Here is an 18,749-nt window from a genome sequence, read left to right on the forward strand (position 1 = left end):
TTTATGTAACAAAGGGTTGGTTTCCCTAAACCTCTCTGAAATTTCTTTGACAAGTCAATAAGAAAAGGTCCTCTTTTTTTTTTTTAACTGTACAAACGAATAGGCAGCTTAAAATGGAGACCTATAAATGGTCAAAGATATGAAGAGACATTTACCTCCATAAATAAGAATTAGGCACAAAACAACACTGAGATCTGCTTTAAAAAAAAAATACTGAGACCCATACCGTTTTTGGTTTTGTTTTAGTATTGTTGGCACACAAATGTGACATTAGTTTCAGCCTTACAATATAGTGGTTCAACTTCTCTATGTGTAATGTTGTGCTCCCCATGAGTGTAGCTACCATCTGTGACCAGACAGCACGATTACAGTACCACTGACTGTGTGCCCTGGGCCAGGAGCCAAATGCAAAACATGACCTTGTCTGCTGTGCCTTTATTTCCTTGACTTAAATCGTTCCAACTGGAAGCCTGTGTCTCCCACTCCCCTTCACCATTTTGCCCCACCCCCTCTGGTAACCATCAGTTTGTTGCCTTTGATTCTGCTGCTTCTTGTTTATTCTTTTGTTTATTTAGGTGCCACATATGAGTTAAATCATGTGGCATTTGTCTTTTTCAGTCTGACTTATTTCATTTACCATAATAGCTTCTAGGTCCATCCACGTTGTCGCAAATGGCATGACCCTTTTATCTGGCTGAGTAGTATGCCATCGTATGTGTGTACACACCACATCTTCCTTATCCCTTCGTCTATCAGTGGACACTCAGGTTGCTTCCATATCTTGGCTACCGTAAGACTGTTGATGTTTTTAATCTTCGATGAAATCCACTGTCACCCATCGGCTGCAAAGTGAAGTGAGAGGTTCTTAATGGTTGGAGTGGACCCTGATACAGTCTTCTAAAAGGATAGTTCGGAATGTGTATCAAAATGTTTATCATGCATTCTCTTGACCCCAGTGTTCTCACATCTAGATGTTTACCCAGAGACTCTCTCACAAATAATGAAGGAAAGTAAGAATTTCATCAGCGCACTCGTATAATGTCGACAAATTGTAATTTTTGACTGTCCATCAACAGGGCTTGGTTAAATAAGTCAGGTAGAGACCATGTTACACTACATTATCATCCTAAACAATGACGTGCATCTGTGTGTACTGAGTGAACAAAAAAGCATGTTACAGAACAGCGTATGAAATCGTATGTAGGAAGAGGAATAGTAAGATATCTGAAAAGATGTTCACCAAAGCACTGTCTCCACATGGCAGTTGATTTTTGCTTCTAGTGTTGAACTTTTTTGGGCAATTTTATGAACAAATAAGGATTATTATTATGAAGACAAGAAAGCTATTTCAAAATTAAAATTCTGCATAGGAATCACCTCTTCCCCAGAGATGCCACCAATCCCTGAGGACCCAGTTAGCATTCTCTTCTCTGAATTTATTGTCATTTATATAGTATGATGATCCGTGAAGAGGAAAGAGGGTGCCATGAGAGGTGGCCGCACGGTACAGTAAACAGAAAGAGACCCTTTCTGTCCTTCCCACATAGTTCCTCTCTAGCACTTTATCTGCAAGTACACTGTCCATTTTGGTTTGTTGTTTGTTTTTTCTTTTTGTATACAGTCTGTATATTCCTCCTCATTCCCTTAGGGACTAGTAGCCAGATGCAAAATATGACCATATTTTGACCAGATGCAAAATATGACCACACTGCATAAAAAGCATAAATTACATCCCAAATGTAAGTGTAAATGAGATCAGGATTATCTTTTCTACTTGTCCTGTCCATCAGCTTGGACAACGCAGAGATGTTGAGTGGAACCAAACAGTAAGCGCACAGAAGTTTGCTGGGACAGACCTTTGGGTGTCAGCCTTATGGCTCTTCTTTCACATTTATATTTGAACCAGAGATTTTTTTTCCCCTCATAATTCTTCTCACAGATAAATCTTTCATGTGTCTTCCCCTCTTCGCTTGTTTGTTTCTAGCCCTTCTAAGAGTCATGACAACCCTACTGGTTTGTGAGTTCTTAAATTTTTTTTTGCAGTGTACCAGAATTTATTGTTTATGCACAGCACCCAGTGCTCCATGCAATCTGTGTCCTCCATAATGCCCACCACCAGGCTTACCTAAACCCCCACCCCCTTCCCCTCTAAAACCCTCAGATTGTTTCTCAGAGTCCACAGTCTCTCATGGTTCGTCTCCCCCTCCGATTGGCCCCAGTTCACCTTTCCTTCCTTCTCCTAACGTCCTCCATGTTATTCCTTATATTCCACAAGTGAGCAAAACCATACCATAATTGACTTTCTCTGCTTGACTTATTTCACTCAGTATAATCTCCAGTCCCGTCCATGTTGATGCAAAAGTTGGGTATTCATCCTTTCTGATGGAGGCATCATACCCCATTGTGTATATGGACCATATCTTCTTTATCCATTTATCTGTTGAAGGGTATCTCAGATATTTCCACAGTTTAGCTATTGTGGCCATTGCTGCTATGAACATTGGAATGCATGTGGCCCTTCTTTTCACTACATTTGTATCTTTGGGGTAAATACCCAGTAGTGCAATTGCGGGGTCATAGGGAAGCTCTATTTTTTTTTTATTTTTTATTAACATATAATATATTTTTATCCCTGGGGTACAGGTCTGTGAATCACCAGGTTTACACACTTCACAGCACTCACCATAGCACATACCCTCCCCAATGTCCATAACCCCACCCCCCCTCCCAAGGAAGCTCTATTTTTAATTCTCTTAGAAATCTCCACACTGTTTTCCAAAGTAGCTGCACCAACTTGCACTCCCACCAGCAGTATAAGAGGGTTCCCCTTTCTCCACATCCTCTCCAACACACGTTGCTTACTGTCTTGTTAATTTTGGCCATTCTAACTGGTGTAAGGTAGTATCTCAATGTGGTTTTGATTTGAATCTCCCTGATTGCTAATGATGTTGAACATTTTTTCATGTGTCTGTTAGCCATGTGTATATCTCCTCTGGAGAGGTGTCTGTTCATGTCTTCTGCCCATTTTTTGACATGATTATCTGTTTTTTTGGGTGTTGAGTTTGAGGGGTTCTTTATAGATCCTGGATATCAGCCTTTGTCTGTAGTGTCATTTGCGAATATCTTCTCCCATTCCGTGGGTTGCCTCTTTGGTTTGTTGACTGTTTCCTCTGCTCTGCAGAAGCTTTTGTTCTTGAAGAAGTCCCAAAATTTCATTTTTGCTTTTGATTGGGATGGCATTGAAAAAATAGATTCTTTTAAAAGAATGACATATGTTCTTTATGGTTTCATTTCTCCACAAGATAAAACATGCTGTGTTGAGTTTTCCAAAGCCAAACGAGAAAATTCTAAAGTGAAAGGTAGTTTTTGCTAAAACAGAAGACGAGTGAGGCTCAAATATCATGATGTTTTCTGTGGAAAATTGAAGAAGAACAAAATCAGGGAGCCTGTCGTGTTCTGGTAGATCACTGACAGCCAATTAAAAGCGTCCGGAGCAGTCCAAGGAAGGGATAGAATCAAGATGATAAATGACATGAAGGTTGAAAAAATGACATGTCTAAAAGAAAATAAATATAAATCACGTCCTATGACCCAGCCCAAAGTCAAGGCGGTGCAAACAGATCTTGCCTTTCGAGCATGTCCGGTCTGAACTTAGGTCCCGCCCCTTCATTGCTTTACCTTCTGCTAGTTTAGCAGAAACCTAACCCTTCTCTTGCGTTTCTCGTCGTCTCCCAGAAACCCATTCAGATGGTAACTATCTACGGCCAGATTTAGAAAGAAATTCAAAGACAGGGGCTAGGAATGAGCGATTCTAGAATAGCTCTCAGATCAAAGGAGAAAAATCTTTGAATTAAATCAAAGAGGAGAACAGAAGCAGGAGAACAAGAAGACAAAATGTGCATTTGAGAAAGGCGAGGGACACTTCTAACTCGCGAGGATTTGGGTTGGGGGCACTGTGGGCATCCAGTTGCCCTAATAATTTCCAGGAACTTCCTCGTGTCTGTTTCTCAGCGCCCTCCCAGAAAGCGGCCAAAGGAATAATGAAATACGAACATGCTGTATGTGTAATCGCGCCCATTATGTTGCTTCGTCACAAACCAGTAGCTACTGCTGCTCCCGTTGACAGGACTGAAACTGAGCGCCTGAGTGTTTGTCTTGCCCAGAATGACACAGCTCGTTAGTGCTGAGCGCGGCTCGGTCAGAGACAGCGTTTCCTGACTCACAATCCATTGCTTCTTCTCTAAGAGATGCCGTGGCTTTCTAGAAACCCTGGAGCCCAGAACCTCCCTGTTAGGTCTATCTTCCACCTTTAAGTCCCAGAAACCTCTTGAGTGACTCACTGCTTCCTGTCACCAAATAAATTACTTTCTCGGTAAACTTGCAAAATGGTTGAATTAGGAATTACTTTGTGGAAAATTGGGATCTATCAAAACTAAGAGGTGGTCAGAGTCATATAGGATATGCGCCAACCTGTTGCAAGGGTTTGGTTAAGTTGAGATTCATGGTGGATCTGGTCATTTAATCAGTGAGGGCTTCCCTCTTCTGGCCATAAAGAACATGTATATCAACTCTAAGGTTAACTTGGAGATATTTAACTCTCCTCCAAGCGTCTTGGATTTACCTCTCAATGTGCAGTCATCTTCTCATGTGTGTGAGGGGGGAAAACGTATGTGATGATAGCTCATCTGCCGTTATGAAGACTGGCCTTTAGAATTCAGAGAGGGACTCTCCATTATGTTATTCGTGTATTCACTTCTATCTTCCAGGCCCCGCCCACTCCATATCCTCCAGGGATAACCTTACACACTCCCAACTGGTGGCTCTATCTGTGTCCTAGGACCCAATGATTGAAAATTGCCTATATTTATCCAGATCAATGCAAAATCATTGCTGGGATCCACTAGAAGCCAAGTGTCTTAGCCCACTCATACTGCTATTAACAGAGTCCCGTAGACCTGGTGGCTTAAATAACAGAAATTCATTTCTCACAGCTCTGCAAGCTGGGAAGTTCAAGATCACAGGGCCAGTGCGGTCAGGCTCTGGTGGGAGCTTTCTTCCTGGTTTACAGACGGCCCCCTCCTTGCTGTGACCTGACACGGTGGGCGGAGAGGCGTCTCTCTCATGTCTCTTCTTACAGAGGCACTAGTCCTATTCATCAAGGTTCAACCCTCGTGACCTGATGAACTTCCAAAGGCCCCACCTCCAAATATGTCGAGATTGAGGCTTCCTCGTTTGGATTGGGGTTGGGCAGACACAAACGTTCAGTTTACAGCATCATAATATGCAAGTATCTTGAGCATGTGCTTAGGAACTGGTGCGTTAATCTCAAATACTTCCCAACATTTGAAGAAAGAAATAAATCACAAGAATTCACTTGGGGGCACCTGCTCAGACTTTAGAGGTGAGGGATAATTCCTGTAATGTCCTGATGGTTCTACCGGGGAAAACCAGCAGATGATTTCTTCTGTTGGAAGTGTGCACCACGTTTGACCTTGTAAAAGATGCTGTTGTTGCACCACAGGGCAGGGGTGGTGAGGAGGGCAGGGAGGCAGGAGGGCTGAACCCGGCTGGGCTCTCCACAATAATCCTGCTCTGTTTTCTTGGGGTGGAGAGAGGAATAGGCATAACCATCAAAGATGCTTGAAATTGATTCCAAGTAGTATTGTTAAATAGACCGGGCTTGCTGAGGAATAGGTGTGAGTTGCTGTGCTTGAGATGCAAAGGATAAGTGCAGTGGGAGTCACAGCCAGAATAGTAATTATGTTATCTGTCTTGTTGAGGAGTTTGACTATAGTAATTGCAACATTTTCTCCCATCACTGAAGCTTGTAATTATAGTGCAACTAACAGGATTATGTGCTAACTTGGGCTGTTTTAATCACCTCTTTTACTCTGAAATGCAATGGTAAAATTCCACAGTTGCTCCCAGGCTGCCGATTCTTTTCAACATCTGTTGTCTTGTAATAGCTCAGTACTAAGGAGAAGAGGCAGAGACGCTCTGGGCATTTTACAGCAGAGGTCTTTAGGTAAAGCCGACTTCAGGCTTGAGGAGAAAGTGTAAACAGTAAGGGAGTTTTAAATTTCCAGCCCAAATAAAATTTTCTCTTTGAAAACAAATCACATGTTTTTTATTTCAAAGACGGCAGATGTTTTCTGCAATTTGGCAACGCCTGCAGCCCATGTTTTATATGCATGGAAGGAAACTTTCAACTATAAAAATCAATCTAGGACAGATTAAGAAAACCCTTCCATACAACCTAACAAGCAGGTTTGGGTTAATTAATGCCTGGATCTTAAGCTGTGTGTCAAGATGTCACCTTTCATGCGTAAGACTCATTAAGATGTTCATTACTTATATTTATCCTTTCAGATCCCATAACAACCAACTTCAGGGGTTATCCAAATACTCTGCTTATGCAGGAATAAAGGAACATCATACACTCTGTGAAACAAGAGGGCTGATAGCTGAGCTGGAAACCTCCCTTGATTCTTTGATTGTAGGATGACTTGTGCGCTCTTAAGAATGTTGTTTCAACAAATCGAGGGCATCCAGGATGTAAATATTGCATGGAACCAAACCAGATCTGCCCATTTAGTCTCACATTGGGCGCTTATCACTTGGCACCAATACAGTCCCCATTAGGTACTCATTCCTGTTGCGCAGGTGCCCGGACAGGACTCCGCCATCCAGGGGACTGTAGTTATCACTCAGCAAGTGCATCTGTGGTCCTAAAACCGGCAGCAAAAGGAGGCAATCGAAGAACAGCCTGTTTCCCTGAAAGAAAAATTGTGGAACCAAGTGCAATATCACCTTTAGAGGTGACAGAAAATTCCCTAGATTAGATCTGCTGAAAACCAGCAGGGCCAGACATGAACAGCTTAGCTGCGTGGGCAGCAGAGACACTGATGGGAGGCAGGAACAGCCCAGCCCCATCTCTCCTTTACCCAGCCATCCTACAAAGCCTCATTTTTTTTAATTGAACTATAGCTGACATACAGTGTTCTATTCGTTTCAAGTGTGAAAGAGTGATTGCACAATTCTGTACATTACAAAATACCCCCAATAAGTGCAGTTACCGTCTGTCACCATAGGGTGTTATTAAAGTATTATTTGACTGTATTCCCTACACAATACTTTTCATCTCCGTGACTGTTTTATAACTGGAGGTTGGCACCTCCAGAGCTACATTTTTGGGGCTCCTTCCTCGAATGCCTCGGTCTAACTAACATGCTGGTCCACGGTGCGGCCTCCACCGCCCCCCAGCAGGGCGCCCCCTTGTGGTCGGTCTCAGGAAACGGAACTGTTCCAATATTCCCCCCCCCCGCCCCGCCCCGTGAAAGGTGTTAAGCCTGTGAACACTGATGATGCCAGGGGAAGGAGGCTGTAATTACAGTTTAGCGACCTAACTTCGGGCGAGCTGGATCGCGCTAAAAGGTAAACAGAGGTACATTAAAGCTTTTCTTTTTTTTTTAAGATTTATTTAAGAGAGAGAGGAAACATGAGCAGGGGTGAGGGGCAGAGGGAGGAGGAGAGGCAGGCTCCCCATTGACCAGAAAGCCCAACACAGGGCTTGATCCCAGGATCCTGAGTTCTTGCCCTGGGCGGGGGTCAGTTCCTTTATTTGGGGGGTAAATTCCTTATACATCTCTACCAGAATTGTTTGTAGGAGTCCAGCCACTGCTAAATCAGGTCTGGGCTGGAAATCAGAAGAAAAATTTCCGGAAAATTTTGGAAGGTAGGTCAGACTTTAAAACCTGGAGGGAATGTGTGTGGCTTGTATACACTGGGGATTCTAAGACATTTTTTCATTCATTTGTGGAATCTTTTTAACATTCTAGGAAGGATTTAGACATTGAGTGGCCCAAAAGGATCTCATTTGACTGCTGGATACTGAGCCCCGCCTGTAACCTCTAATAAGCCCTTGCAGGCAGGACGACCTAATTGGCCGGATGCATCAATGCAGAGGCCATTCATTTGCCAAGCACGTGACCCAGACGCCGGGTGAAAGGAGCTGGTAGCTTCATCTTCCTATTAAGGAGCAGGGTTGGGCCCTTTGCCAGCTCCCACCCAGCCCTTCCTCTAGAACCCCGGGCTTGAACAACGGGGATACCTCAGTGCACCCCTACCATGTGTCTGCAGGCTTCAGGTGAGACTGGAAGGAAAGTGGAGGGGAAGGAGATTTCTGGTCCCAAGCAATTCCCTGCACATGGGGTGGCGGGGAGGGCGTGGCCTTTGTGAGTTAAGGTGTGTGCTTAGAGTAGGTAGCTCCTGTATGTGATACATACAATACACTGATAATATGTGCTGTCTTGGGGAAAATGAAGTGTCTCTCTGTGCTGGTCACGAGAGTGGATTGCAATCAAACAACGAATAACAATAACAAACACAATCACACAGGCTTGGCCAGGCCCAGCGCTCCACTTTATTCATCTGTACATGGTTTAGCAGAGTCATTGTGAAGCTAACGGCCCGGGGCCTCCACTCATCACTCAACTGACAGTAGAAGGAGGATATCTGGGCCTTCCCATTCCTCTCCGGAGGTTGGTCCTGCACCCCTGGGCATGTTTCCAACCCTGTCTCCTTGGGTTTGCACAGACCCTCTCTCTAGGCTGGCCTTGCCCTTGGCGGTGCACACCACCTGCCTGTCCTTGGCCATATCCACACGGACGCCTCTGCACCAGACCCACCATGAACTGGCTTTTAACCCCTGTGCTGTGTCCCCCGCAGGTCTCCCAGGCAGCTGCGGACCTCCTGGCCTACTGTGAAGCCCATGTACGTGAGGACCCCCTCATCATCCCAGTGCCTGCGTCGGAAAACCCCTTCCGAGAGAAGAAGTTCTTTTGTACCATCCTCTGACTCCATGGGTTATGACGTGGCTCCTTTTCTGTCCTTAAATTCCCTGGTAGAGACTGCATGCTCTTAGCTATAGGGAGTCCCAGCCCACCCCTGCCCTCCCCAACCAGGATGGCCGGGACCTGCCTCTCTCCATTGGTTTTCTTCATTGCGTTCTATTTCATGCCTTCTTTTCATTCTCATGGTATTTCCATCACTGCCAAAGCAAATAGATCTTTTCATAGCCCAGTAACACATGTGCCAAGTGAAAATAAGTATGAGGTTAAGGGTTTAAAAGTTAAACTTTTAAAAGCATCAATTCCCATTTTCAGTACATCAAGTTCATACATTCCAGTGCTTAATTTATGGAAAAGAAAAACTGTACAACGCCCTCCGCCCCGCATTCCTAATAATTCAGTAGCAAATTAGAGCATTTGGACCCACTGAGCTAGGTGGATAAAGTTTTCATCTGGAAGTTCTCTCTCCTGCTTTTCCATTATCCTATGAGAAAGGAAATAACCCACAGTATCAGATGGTTTTCCTGATGTGTGTGGGGCCCAGACCCTGCTGAGGACAAGTCCCTGCTTCTCACTGATTACCACCGACCACTTTGGAGGGGGTCCTTCTACAAATGTCGATAGTGGGGTACTGTTGTAGCAAGCCTCAGTGTCCGTGCGACACTGTCTGTCTGTGTGCTCGAGCTGTGCCCGCCGAGGGCATCGTCTTCCCCTCCACGTGCCGTGTCTTCCTGCCCCTCTTACTCTGACTTCTCGTAGTAATGGCTCCATTAATAGGGACTTGCTCTGGGCGCAGCCCAGGGCCCGTGGGCTGTCATCAGAGTGGTCCCTGCCCCAGAGCGAGCCACAGGGCAGCCGCTCCCTCTGCACCATCCGAGCATTGACTGTATTCACTTATTTAATCCTCTCGCAATCCACAAATGCCACAAGAGTAGTCTGTTTTAAAGAGAGGCAACCAGGGGCACCTGGATGGCTCAGCAGGTTAAGCATCAACTCTTGATTTCCGCTCAGGTCATGATCTCAGGGTCCTGGGATCGAGCCCCGTGTTGGACTCTGTGCTCGGCAGGGGGGGGTCTGCTTGAGATTCTCCCTCTCTTCCTCTGCCTCTCACCACCCCTGCTTGTTCTATCTCTCTCTCTAATATAAATAACTGCAGCGCACGTCTCTCCCCATCTTTGCCAGAAGGAGGCACATTGGGCCCAAGTAGCTCATGGAAAATGATAGACAGATATGTGGATGCCCCCATGGGAGACTGGACAGTTCCTGGTTTTTCTGACCCCGCCTAAAACAAAGTTGAAAGAGAATAAACCATAGGGGCAGAGAGCTCCTTGTCCAAGTTCACGCTCTTCTGTTGTAGTACTCGCTGGCTCTCATGGCAGCTGACCATGTGATGTGGGGCAAGCTATTGTGTGCCCAGAATGTTCTAACCTGCTAATTGGGGATAATGGTAATGACTCCTCCCGCCTTTCTCTTTGGAAGGCCACAGAGAGGTGCTACATAGATGAAAGCTCTGATTATCATTTAAAACAAATTACTAAAGTCTCCAACATAACATTGGCGGGAATGTATGACTTCAAAGACACCGTGGTTCTGTTGGAGAGCCAAATATAATTTCAGATCAATTAATAACTTGCCACCTTGCAAATGGCTTCAGTACATTTGTATGCTTTGCCTCTTTTGTTGGAAGTGATTCTTCATTTTATTAAAGCTCACTGATGTCACCAGCGAGGTTAGGAAGCCATATGCTCTAACGAGAGCAGAATTGTATGCGGCGTGTGATAATCAGACTTCAAACCCTTCCCTGTCTCGGTTGATGACCAGGAGCTCTTTCTTCTGTGGTCCATGTCAACATAATTAACCTGATAAAGCAAAGCACAGTTCATAAAAGCACATCAGAGAAGCGGAGAAAGTGGGACAGCACAGAAGCCGGCAAAATCAGGTCAGGAAGAAACTGTGCTTCTCGCCTTCCTCCAGACTTTCTCTCCTTTGTTTTCACTGTTTCTGTCCCTCCCTCTGTTACTCGCTTTTTCCTCTTCCTCTTCTCTCCCTTTCCCTCCTCCAGGAGATGCTCTCTTACCTTTGTGGTTGGCCCCTTCTAAAGTGTCCCTGAACTCGACGCCCCCTTCCTAAAGGCAAGACCGTGCACTTGGGCTCCGAGGTACACAAACAGGTGGCTGACCCCCTCCCGCACCACTAGCCGCTCACTGGGAGGCGAACCAGAGGGGCTGCGCCTGCTGTGGACAGTCGTCACTTTGTGTTCACGAGCTGGCTGTCCAGCATCTGACCCCCCTTCCTACAGGGGGAGATCACCCCTCACTAGACGCACTAGGACTCCCTTTCACTGTGGGTGCTGAAGGGGGGAAGTCTTCCTTGTCTTGGGTGGACCCCCTGCTTGGACTCCTTTGCCTGGACCTATGAGCTCGGAGCAAGTGACACAGAAATGAGAAGACGCTGAGATTTGTTTTATGGGAGCTGCGGTGGTCCAGGGGTAGCAGTGGCCCAGCAGGGAGGCATCTAGGCCTGGCAGGTTGCAGGGATTCTGTGCCCAGAGCCAACAAGGTCCAGGGACGGCAGAGCCCTGAGCAGACCATTCCCGCTCCAGCCCTCAGCCCTGTTAGCTGTCTCACCCTCTGCCCCCACCACATCCTCCTACGTCTCTTTCTTTCTAGTTTTCTGTCAATTCTCTGAGCCTCCAAGCTCCATCCAGTAAATTTCTTATTCCGTAAGATAGCCTGGGTTGGATGTACATATCATATGATCTAAAAACTCCTGGGTTGGTACTTTACAGAAATGTGTATATGTGCTCACCAAAAGTACTAGAATGTTCCTAGAAGCGCTATTCAGGATAACCCAAAGCCGGAAAGCACTCCAATGCCCACGTCGAATGGATATATCTGGTATATTCCCACAGTGAAATCCTGGGCGGCAGTGGGAATAACGATCCCATAGCTCAACCCCACAGCATTGTGTGAGGCTCACGACATAAGGCACGTTCATCCTACACGATTCCATTTATGTCAGGTGCAAAGCTCAGCAAAGCTAACCCAAGCTGTTGCAAGTGGGGAATATTAGTTGCTCTCTGGAGGCTGGGAACCAGAAGGGGCACAAGGGGAGCTTCTAGAATGTTCCGTGTGTCGATCTGGTTGCTAGTTACCTGAGTGTGTCCAGTTTGTGAAAATTCTCTGAGCTGCACACTTTGGATTGTGTACTTTTCCGTATGTATGTTATTCTTCAATAAAAGTTGGTTTGTGTGGCTAGCAATCAAGAATCCTACTGGGTTTTTTGGGTTTTGTGTTTTTTTTGAGGGGCGCTTCGTTCAATATTTTACTTCTCTGTAGGCAGATCGTCAGTAATGGAGCAGGACTCTTAAGTGTATTTGGCAGCATTCTGGAATTTGAAATGCTTCTAATCCACAGCTCTCTGCGCAAAGAACCGGCTTTCAGCAGAATGCAGGCTGAAACGGGAACGGGGTATGGGCGTGTCTTTTGGAAAAACATGAGGAATCCTCCGGGGATTCTCACTTGGATCAGCCTCTCCGTAAATGAGGCAGGTACGACCTCCTGTTAGCCCCTCCTGCCTCCCGGCCATCAGGTGTGAACAGAGGGGGTGGCCTGCCCCAAAACCCTATTACCACAGACCACCTGTGAAGGAAGAAACCACAGCAAAGGCACCAGCTGCAGCTTCTGAATGCAGCCCCGGCCTCCTGGCCGCCCAGCCCACCAGCACCCGGGGGCAGACAGGACTTCTTCAAGGCACTCCCACCCCAGGAGCTCGGGGCCCTCTTCCAAGCCTCTGATCTTTTCTGAGGGCCCCGCAGTGCTGTCTCCTTTGCTCTCCACTACTACGTGGCCACTGTCCTTGCAGAGAGTGAATATGAAATCCCAGGCTGATCCCAGAGTAGCTTCACGCTGGGACCCCTGCGACATGAGTCAGCAGGTCTCACATTTGATTCTGAGCTCCAGCCCCCGGAAAGGAAAGCCGCAGTGAGTCTACGAATGGTCGGCTGCCTCCCTCCGTCGGAGCCACAGGAGGGGAGCAGGCCGAAGGTCGGGGGAGTTGTGTTCTGGTGACTTCAATTCGAGATGAAAACAATAATAATAGTGACAACAACAGCAACAACAAATATTTTGACCTGGAAAGAATATGGACTTGGAGATAGTTTAGACTCTCCGTGTACACTTCCCTTTCATGGAGCTCTTCACGGAGGTGAGCAGATCCCAGGTCACAGGTGGCCTTTATGGAGGACCAGGACGGTGCTCCCTCCCCTGCCCCCAGGGGCTTCACGTCCTGGGCGGCACCGCTCTGCCTTCCCCCCGAGGCGCAGCCACGAGCAGCGGTGGGGGACAAGAAGCTGGGCATCTGCCAGTCTCAATGCTCCCGAGATAAGTATGCGTGAGCCAGTGTCAACTGCCACTGGTCGGAACTGGCCATCCCACAGTTTCTGATAAAACCCTTGCACTTGATTCTCTGTTAGCTCTAAGTCAGTTACCAACCGGTAAAATTTTCCAAGCCCACGTGTGATTAACCGTGAGCCGATGTTACTCTAACCTTCAAAGATTCACCACTGACAGGGTGGCCTCCAGGCCCTTCCTGCTCTGGCCCCCCCACATTCCCAGACTCGCCTGCACACCTCACTCCCCCTCAAAACCCCGTGCTCATCCCCACCGGCCATTATTCCGGCCTCACTAGCCTGTTCCCTGCTGTCAAAGGGCCTTTGCACCTGCTGTCCCTCTGCCTAGCCCTCTTCACTCTCCTTCCGCCAGGTCTACTTACTTTTTAGATCTCAACTTGAATGGCCCTGAGGGCTCGTGCCTTCTCTGACCTCTCTGACCAAGTCAAGTGTATTTATAGCTTCTTCTTGCGCAGTGAAGCTCTACTTACAATGCCTGTCATTGTTGGGATTTTACATTTGTATATGTGATCACTCATTTCCCCATGTGTCCCCCAAGCTGTGCTGTAAACTCCGTGAGGGCGGGGCATTTACTCACCCCTGTAGTCTCAGCACCTAACAGATCAGCCGGCACAGGAGAGACACTCAGTGTTATCCCAACAAATGCTGCTGGTCATTTCTCGACACCAAGTGCTTCTCTCTTGGGATTCTCCATAAGCCACTAACCCCTGAACAAAGCTTCAGAAGACCCTGTGAAAGGAAGGAGGGAGGGAAACCATTATTTGGGGAGTGCTCGCCTCCACCAGGCACCAAGCAAAGGAGCTAAACGTCATGCCACTGCCTGGAGTCTCCGCCACCCCACATTAAAAAAATAAAGGCCAGTAAGCTTGATTCGGACTCTTGACTTTATGGTAGGGTCACACTTTGTGGCTGTTTAAAAACCATGCAGCACCTGAGTGCTGTAAAATCTCCCTGGAACCTGGTTTCATTGGGGTGATCAAGGTCAGGGTTGGGCTATGGCTAGGTCAGCAAGGGAAGAACAGCCAGACGGGGAAGGAGACATTGTCCCAGGAGCACGAAGTCACACGAGTCAGCCTTGTCCACTCCCAATGCCCATTGTTTGGAGTAGGGGGTATTCAAGTGTTCCTGTGAGAAAAGCAACCTATTATTATCATGGCCAGGTGTGCGCACAAGTATTGTCTGACTCTTTTCTCCAAATTATTTGGCGAAATTCTTATCATTTACCTGGAGCTTTTACATTTTTTATTATTCTTTCTTTTCTCTTTTGCTTCTAAGTGAGATTAGACTTCGTCCAACTCAATTTAAGAATAAGCCAATCCCTAGGGCAGAATAAAGGAAACCATTATCCCCAATAAAGTCGGTGCTTTGTAGCTGATGCTGCTTTTATCAGACCCGCTTCCTGATTAAGGAACTTGATTCAGCTTAGCCCTTGCTGGTCTCTGACAGCAGAAGTACAGACCCCTAATGGCTCATCTTGCTTCAGCTAAAATGATGTAAGAACAGGACAATACAGGAGGAAAGGAGGGATCCCACTTGGTAGACAAATAAGGATCAAGCCAAGAGTTCTGTTAGGAGATTAAAAAAATGGAGCACTGGGTGTTATACATAAACAATGAATCTTGGAACACTACGTCAAAAACTAATGTATGGTGGCCAATGTAACACAATTTTTAAAAAGGCAAAACAAAACAAAAACAGAGGGCTAAGGAACATGGCTTTGGAGTCAGAGGGACTCGGGGTCAAATCCTGACTCTCACTTACTAGCTTGGCGCTGCACTGGGCTCTCACTCCCTCTAGTAAAATGGGGGTAACAACCCCTGTTTCACATGGGACTCTAGAACATTCGGTGAAGTAATATGGCTATTTAACACTGCCTGGGGTATAACACGTGCTTGATAAATAGGAACTAAACTATATTTACCCTGTTCACCATCAGTTTGGACACAAGACCAGACAGAGACTCCGAATTTAAAATAAGACTGACATTTACCAAAATGCACTGAAATAAAGAGAAGGTAAAACTTATCAGCCAGTGACTGGACGTCCATTAGTCACCATGGCAAGTGTAATCTTAATCCCCATCACCTGTTTCCCTCATCCCCCAGCCATCTCCCTCTGGTAACTGTCTGTTCTCTATAGTTTAGAGTCTGTTTTTTGGTTGGTCTCCTTTTGTGTTGTCATTTGTTTGTTTTATTTCTTAAACTCCACATATGAGTGAAATCCTATGGTATTTGTCTTTCTCTGACTGACTTCTTTCACTTGGCATCATAATCTCTAGCTCCAGTCATGTCGTTACCGATGACAAGATTTCGTTCTTGGTATAGTTAACAGTCCATTGTACATAGACTACGTCTTCATCCTCCATGCATCCATCAGTGGACACGTGGGCTGCTTCTATAGTGCTGCAGTAAACATAGGGGTGCGTGTATCTTTTCGAATTAGTTGGGTTGTTTTTTTTTTTTAGATTTTATTTATGTGAGAGAGAGAGATAGTGACAGCAAGAGAGAGAGAGAGAGAGTATAAGAGGAGAGAAGAAACAGACTCCCACTGAGCAAGCAGGGAGCCTGACGTGGGGCTCGATCCCAGGATCCTGGGACCATGACCTAGGCCAAAGGCAGACACTTAACTGACTGAGCCACCCAGGCACCCCCAAATTAGTGTTTTGTGGTTTTTGGGTAAATAGCCAGTAATGGGGCCTAATATGTAATCTATTCTGGAGAATGTTCAATGTGCACTTGAAAAGAATATTTATTCTGCTGTTTTAGGATGGAATGTTCTGAATATATCTGTTAGATCCATCTGGTCCAACCAGGCATTCAAAGCCACTGTTTCTTTGTGGATTTTCTCTTTAGATCATCTGTCCACTGATGTAACTGACATGTTGAAGTCTCTTATTGTTATTGAATTAGTATCAGTTAATTTAATTTCTTTATGTTTGTTTTCTGTTGTTTATGTATCTGGGTGCTCTCTTGTTGGATGCATAAATGTTTACAATTGTTATATCTTCTTGTTGGATTGTTCCCTTTACGATTACATGGTGTCCTTCTTCATCTCTTATTATGGTCTCTGTTTTAAAATCTATTTTGTCCAATGTAAGTATTGTTATCCTGGCTTCCTTTTCACTTCCATTTGCATGAGAAATGCTTTTCCATCTCTTCCTTTCAATCTGCATGCATCTTTAGGTCCGAAATGAGTCTCATGCGGGCAGCGTGTAGATGGGTCTTGCTTTTTTATCCATTTGGAACCCTATGTGTTTTGACTGGAGTGTTTAGTCCATTCCATTACATTCAAAGTAATTATTGATATGTATGTACTTATTGCCATTTTGGTTGTTTTATGGTTCTTTTGCAGTTCTTCTTTTTTTTTTTTTTTAGGATTTTTATTTATTTATTTGAGAGAGAGAGCCCAGAGGGAGAAACAGACTCCCCACTGAGCAGAGAGCCTAATGCAGGGTTCGATCCCAGGACCCTGAGATCATGACCTGAGCTGAAGGCAGACACTTAACCAACTGAGCTACCCAGGTGCCCCTCTTTTGCTGTGGTTTTCTGTTCCTTTCTTCTCCAGCTTTCTTCTGTCGTGGTTTTCTGGCTTTCTTTAGTGATATACTTGGGATTCCTTTATTTTTCACATATCTGTTATTGGTTTTCGATTTTGCTTACTAGTAGGTTTATATGTAACATCTGCATATAGCTGTCTATGTTAAGTTGACGGTCACTTAGGTCTGAAGCCATTCCTTACTGCTCCCGCCACCGTGTTTTAGGTCTATGGGGTCAGACTTCACGTGCACGGACGTGGGTGTTTTCTGCTTGAATCTGCAAGACCAGGTGAGCTAAGGATCCTCCCACTCTGACATTTTCCTCAGAAGTCTCTCTGTATGATATTTTTAGCGCTCAGATAACAACAGTATATTGCTGAGTGTCTATTTACTCACCAAAGTCTGTTTATTTTTTTTTAAGGTCTTATTTCTAAGTAATTTCAACATCCAACGTGGAGCTCGAACTCACAACCCTGAGATCAAGAGTAACGTGCTCCACTGACAGAGCCAACCAGGCACCCCTCGCCAAAGTCTTTATTAACTTGCATGTCATTCGTGTGAATTTTTAGCATGTTTTACTTCAACACAGCTATTTAAGATTTTTAGAACATGTTTGCTTACTGAGTTACCACGTGCTGTAATAAACTATATTTACAGTCTTTGCCTAAAACTAGGAGACAAAGAGTAGACCTTCTGGAAGAGGAATTCTTCCTAATCTCTAGCCAAGCGAAATGTGTGTAGCCAAAATAATCAGTGCTAAATTTAGAAGAATTCTACTTTTATAATATATGTGTCATCCCATCACCGTCTGCCTCATAAACAACATCAGACCACACATTTCCTATCAATTACGAGCTAGTTGTTTTGTTTTGTTTTGGTTTTTTTTTTTAAATATATTTTATTTATTTATTTGTCAGAGAGAGAGAGAGCACAAGTAGGAGGAGTGACAGACAGAGGGAGAAGCAGACTCCCCACTGAGCAGAGCCTGATGCGGGGCTCCATCCCAGGGCCCTGGGATCATGACCTGAGCTGAAGGCAGATCCTTAACCAACTGAGCCACCCAAGTGTCCCGAGCTAGTTGTTTTAAGGTCCTAATTAGTCTAAGGGATTTTTAAAATTTTTATTATCCATATATGTGCTGGATCTGGCAGATCCAGTGTTTAAAGTTATGGCAGAAAGGGACACATGAAGCAGAAAGACTTTAGACCATGTGAAATGGGAGAATCACCCAGAATAGCTCACAATTACTGAGTACTCGGCATGCACAAGTAAGCACACTTAAGGTAACTTCCCCAAATCCTCCGTGAGATATGCACTATTATTACTCCTACCCTATAGATAAAGAAGAAGCAGTGACATGCTGGTTTAAGGCAACAACCAGGTCAGGGAATGGTCAGGGAACTGGCATTTGCCAGTTTCCATGGCGTAGCTACTCCTGTCAACGCCAAGTTCAAAATCATCCACAGGTTTGCAAAGTTCCTGAAAGTTCAACAATTGGTTGTTCAGAGTCTGGCTCAAATCACCGGGTCAAGTTCACAGAACACCACCCATAAATAGAAGAGCTGCGATTTGAACTCAGGAAGACCGACTTCAGAGCCTGTTCTCAACCACCACGTCATCCAAGAATCCAAGAGCACAGAAAGGGCACCAAGAGGGGACCTGCCTTCCCAGGGCTGCACCTGGGCAAGAGCCAAGGTCAGGAGTACACGAGTGTCCAACACCTCTAACTTGAGATTTCAGTAAGAAAAGGGAAGAAAAGTAAATTGTATAATATAATGAATTGTCAGAGGAAGAAAAATGGACACACTGGCAAGCTCTTAAGTTTGAAGAGATGCTAGATCTTTTGTTTCTGTTTTGTTTGCTCTTTAATAAAAACGTCCTGCTTCAGAGAGATCCTTAGGTGGTCGGGCAGATGAGAAAGCTGTGTTGATTTGGTGAAGTTGCCACAAATGCG

The 18,749-nt window shown here is 45.4% G+C and overlaps 1 long non-coding RNA gene across 1 annotated transcript; it reads right to left on the reverse strand.

The window, feature by feature from the left end:
* Positions 1-416: 416 nt before the first annotated feature.
* LOC116862479 lies at positions 417-16,151 on the reverse strand. The gene is made up of 3 exons (XR_004381642.1): positions 15,908-16,151; positions 4,337-4,339; positions 417-427 (listed from the first exon to the last, which is right to left on the reverse strand). It is a non-coding gene; the product is annotated as an uncharacterized LOC116862479 (long non-coding RNA).
* Positions 16,152-18,749: the final 2,598 nt, after the last annotated feature.

This window comes from Lontra canadensis, unplaced genomic scaffold, assembly GCF_010015895.1.
Source record: "Lontra canadensis isolate GAN:19392208 unplaced genomic scaffold, GSC_riverotter_1.0 scaffold247, whole genome shotgun sequence".
NCBI lineage: Eukaryota > Metazoa > Chordata > Mammalia > Carnivora > Mustelidae > Lontra > Lontra canadensis.